Source organism: Cervus elaphus, chromosome 7, assembly GCF_910594005.1.
Source record: "Cervus elaphus chromosome 7, mCerEla1.1, whole genome shotgun sequence".
NCBI lineage: Eukaryota > Metazoa > Chordata > Mammalia > Artiodactyla > Cervidae > Cervus > Cervus elaphus.
The window spans coordinates 15,010,247-15,015,427 of record NC_057821.1 but is presented as its reverse complement, the minus strand read 5'-3'; the positions used below and the strand labels follow the sequence as shown (position 1 = coordinate 15,015,427).

Below are 5,181 nucleotides of genomic sequence, written 5' to 3'. Positions count from 1 at the left end.
ATGTAGATTTTCATTATTGCTCAGTTGAAATATTTTTTAATGTCCCTTACAATATTGTCTTTGACCCCAAAACTGCTTAACAGTGAGGTTTCTAAATTTCCAAATATATTTCTATGTGATCTTTGTTATTGCTTTCTAGCTTAACGGTTCTATAGTCAGATAATGCAATCTGTGTGATATTGATTCTTTTAGTATTTGTAGAGATTTGATGTGTGGACTAATATGTAGCTAATTTTCATAAATGTTCCATTTATGTTTGAGTAAATTTGTATTTTTAAATTTGAGGTATAGAGTTCAATATATTCTCAGTTCGTTCAGCTCGGTGGTTCAGTTGTGTCCGACTCTTTGCGACCCCATGGACTGCAGCATGCCAGGCTTCTCTGTCCATCACCAATTCCCAGAGCTTGCTCAAACTCATGTCCATCGAGTCAGTGATACCATCCAACCATCTCATCCTCTGTCGTCCCCTTCTCCTCCTGCCTTCAATCTTTCCCAGAATCAGGGTCTTTTCCAGTGAGTCAGTTCTTCGCATCAGGTGGCCAAAGTATTGGAGCTTAAGCTTCAGCATCAGTCCTTCCAATGAATATTTAGGAATGATTTCCTTTAGGATGGACAGGTTTGATCTCCTTGCAGTTCAAGGGACTCTCAAGAGTCTTCTCCAACACCACAGTTCAAAACATCAATTCTTCGGTGCTTAAGTTCATTATATCACATTTAATAATTTATTATATTATTAATAGCTTCTAAATACCTATTGTTTATTTGTTCCATCAAAACTAAGATATGTGAATAATCTCCTCCTAATTTATTCATTCATTTATTTATTTGGCTGCACCAGGTCTTAGTGGAGGAAGGCGGAATCTAGCTCTCTGATCAGGAATCCAACTGGGGCCCCCTCCATTGGAACACAGTCTTAGCCACTGGACCACCAGAATACCCCAAATTTCCCTTCTGTTGATTTGACATTTTTCCTAGTCGGTCTCTCAATTTTTGTGTTATGTATCTTGAGGCTATGTTTGAGGTATATAATATTTAGAAATATCATTTCTTCATTATGAATTGAAAATGTGTCATTATGAACTGACCCTCCTTACAACAAAAAGCATTTCTAGAGATGAAGTCTGTCTCATTTTTAATTAGCTACACCAGCTTTTTTTGGTCAGTATTTGCTTGGTGTTATCTTTTTCAGTTCTTTTACATGTGACCTCATATTTTATGTTTGAAGTATGTCTCTTATGAACGGTGTACAGCTAGTTTTCAAAAAAATACAAACCTAATTAGATAATTTGATCTTCTAAATGATTCTAGCCCCTTCATATTGTGATTATTGAATATTTGCCTTTATTTCTGAAATCTTACTTTGCACTACCAAATTTCATCAACTCTAAGACACACATTTTCCCCCACTTTTAAACGTCTTTGAAATTATAATACCTGCATAATTGAAGTTGTAATTAGCAGCTTTTTTCTTCCTTATTAGCATGCAAAATTTTAGGTGTATTTTACAAGTGATGTCATCTTACATTCTATGAAATGTGGCATTTACTCCCTTAAGTTTCTCTCCCCCTCCATCACTATCCTATCTTTATTGACATAAGACTTTTTAAAAAATTTTCTCCTTTTCACCTATATTTTTTTGGAAGTTACACGTTCTATCTGTACCATTTTAGTGATTTACTCTTAAAATTGTCACAAGCACACATAAATTAAATGCTAAAACTAACCAGTGTGTTAAGTTGGATTCTCCCAAGAGTTGCCCTTAGGACCAGACCTTGAGTACAGCCATTTGGGAGGTGACATCATGAAGGGCTAACAAGGAAGGTGGAAGTGAGGCAGGGGAAAGAGAGAAGCAGGTCTAGGAAATGCTCATGAGCAGTTTATTGTTGTGGGTGACGGGTGCTCAAATCCTCTGAACGACCACATGAAGCTTGGTTCAGAGTTTTCCTGTGAGGAGATAAGAAGGTTGGAACATTTATCTACTGACTCCTCCATTGATTGAAAGTCATTCCTGGAAGTGTTAACTCCCCTGCATGTTCAGATTACACCTGCTTAAGGCAGAGAAAGTTCTATGATGCAGAAAAAAGACATCAGGCATAGAGAGACACATGTGCTTGAGCAACCCCTGGCAGCCTGTTAAAATGTCTATCCCATTAATAAGTGAACTTAGGTGGATAATAGGGGTTGAATGACAACAGTGTCTACTACAATCAACATTCCTAAACATTGACTGCTTTTTGCCAAGTCTTGAACTTGTTCTTTCACATCACCTATCCTAATTTATATGTTCAGTGCATACTTTATTTATGTAGCTTTTGTATTCCCCCAAAACAGTTGTTTTTTTATTAAACAGTCAAGGATCACTTAGATTTACCTATATGCTTTGTCATTTTTCTAGCTCATCATTCCTTCTTGAGACTCACTTCTTTCTTTGTGAATTAATTTCTTTCTTTAGTGTAAGTTGTTTTTGTCTTCTGAATTTTTGGGTTCCTAGATTTGGATGATGATTTTGGGTACTGAGATTGAAAAGTACACCATGTTATGAAATCTTTTTCATTCCTTAGTTTCAGATAGCAAATAGCAAGGGTTTTCATACAGAAGGATCCATGTACTTCAGCAGTTTTTTTTCAGTGTTTGTTAATGAATTTAGACTTCGCCTTTCTAAAAATGACTTTTGTTTTCCCATTCCTGAATGGTAGCTTGACTGAGTATAAAAGTATAGATTCACTATTTTCTCTTGCTTCGAAGATACTATTCAACTGTTGTTAATTAGAAGTCAGCTATCTATCACTCCACTTTGATGATGTAATTTTTCTACTTTTTTTACTTCAAGACGTTATTATCTTTAGAAGAGCAAAGAATGATGCTTAGAACTTGATCACTTGACCCTTTCTCTTCTTAAATCCTCCCAGGTCAAAATGTTTACATTCTTAATAGCAAGAGTCCTTTGATCTACAACCTCAGCACAGTCTTTGTGATTTTAGTTTTTCCTGGACAATTGGATTAGTCTGCTCACATAGCCACTCTGCTTCCTCTCATAATGCCACTTCCCCTGGACATATGCATAATTCTTGCCCTTCTTGTAGTGTACCACTTTGAGGTGTTGGAGCTTGCAACCCTGCCTACAGAAAATCCTGCAGGTTTTAGGCATGTTCACCTTGTTTCTAGGAGCACTATCGGCACACATCTCTGGTTGTTTCAAGATATTCTCTCTGTCTTTATTGTTACTCTGTGCTTCAGTGTGTCTCCGTGTGCATCTATTTTTATTCCTGCCATTCACAATTGTTTTAATCATAAAGCCAAAGACTACAGATTGCCAAAACCTGTGACCCAAAGACATAGTGGAAAAAAATGAAAATAGAGTTCAGCCAGACAGTAATGAGATGAGTGAGCAAAATCAGTTGCAATCTGGTTGGAGGTTGAAGAATTCAGATGATCAAATCAAGTCCTCAAAAGGGAAAGAGGTTACAAAGATTATTATGTGGTTGTGTAATTGGAAGAAGAGGTATCAACCTCACCTGAAGGGTATAGACATGGAGTCTCGTGTAATTTCGAGATTAATAAAACTGGACTCAGTATGTCGGTGTGCAATACAGGAAGGACCACACTGGACACAGGCAGCTGCAGGTCTGGCATTCCTGAAACAAATGTGTCTGTTCAATAAGCAACTCCAACTTGCCCCAGGCGACAAGCATATTCTTTGCTATTAAGCCACCTGGGAAGCCCAACATCCTGAGTTATTGGCTCAGGACTTTTAAAGTCACAGTAAAGCTCAGTGGGTTGTGTCTCTTAACCCCAGAAATATGAAATTATGAAATATGTCAAACCCATGGCATTAATCATTTTGTATTACAATCAAGATAATGACTGTTTGGCATTTAAAATATTTATAAAATATAATTGAATTTGCATATTAAAAGGTATGACAAATTGGCCTGTGATTCCAAATTAAACAATTTGAAGTTGAATGATATAAAGTGACTTGGTTTATAAACAGTGGTAGAGTAGTTAAAAGAACTTGCATTAGAGAGTTATTTAACAATGTCGGAAGGATTAGCTTATTGAGTTATAAGTTTGTTGAGTTTGGACATTCCAAGTCTTAAGGAAAACTGAATACATTAAACGTATAAATATTATTTGAAGTATTTAAAGGTAATTAGTCTGTCCTATTCAAGTTTACTTAATATTATTCAAAATCAAATTCCCTTACATAATCAGTCCATTTAAATGAAAGTTTCCCTGAAAATTGTCTCTATTTTATATAAAATTTACTGGATATAAAATTGTGTAATAAAACTTATAACATGAATTTAGGAGTTTAAGAAAAACTAGGCTTTTAAATTTATAATTGCAGTAGGTAAAGTTGTAAAAAAAATCAGACCCAAGTAAATGAAAATCACCTTCTCTGCATACAAAAGCTGTCCTTGGACATCAAAAATATCACATAGAAACTGAATCTCCGGATTCATGTTCTTTATCAATGTAACCTCTTCCTGTCTACTCTCACCTTCTTAAATTCCTATTGGATATACATTTCATCTTTTCACTCTTTCATGCCTCATTTTTTTTTCTTTATTCAGAATATAGCATAGAGATGCTTATTTAGGGCAGAACATAGACTAAAATTGGAATGATACAGAGAGGATTAGCATGTCCCCTGCACAAGGATGGGATGACACACAAATTTATGAAGCATTCCATAAATATATATATATAGCATAGAGGTATACCTTCTTAAATTATCTCTTTCAATCTACAGTTTCATCTCCAGTTGTAGTCATATACTATTCAATCTATCTACTGGGAAGTATTTCATTTCAATGACTCTATTTTTAATTTCATATCAGAATCTAAGCTTGTTCACCTCCTCGGAGTTAAACTGCCTCTCAATCCTCAAAGTTCTCCCAACTCCTAGTAACTCCACAAGTGTGTGGGTACTCTGCTATCTCTGCTGAGCTCCCCAAGTTGGCTGGAGGCCTGGGATCACAATGCTTCACCTTCTACATGCTAGGGCGTCGGCACCGAGTTGTTCCTCTGCTTCTGGACAGAGGATCTTGTTTACTGAGTGACATCAAAGGATGAACAACACCGCACTTATGGGTTAGCTCTCCATGGAGTGGATTTGAGCAATAGGAAACAGGAAAAAAGAGGGAGCTGGGGAGTTAAATTCTCCTTCCAAATAAA

At 36.1% G+C, this 5,181-nt stretch overlaps 1 non-coding gene across 1 annotated transcript; it reads left to right on the top strand.

Moving 5' to 3' along the window:
* Window positions 1-4,593: 4,593 nt before the first annotated feature.
* LOC122697889 lies at window positions 4,594-4,704 on the top strand. The gene has a single exon (XR_006342220.1). It is a non-coding gene; the product is annotated as a U6 spliceosomal RNA (small nuclear RNA).
* The last annotated feature ends 477 nt before the right edge of the window (window positions 4,705-5,181 follow it).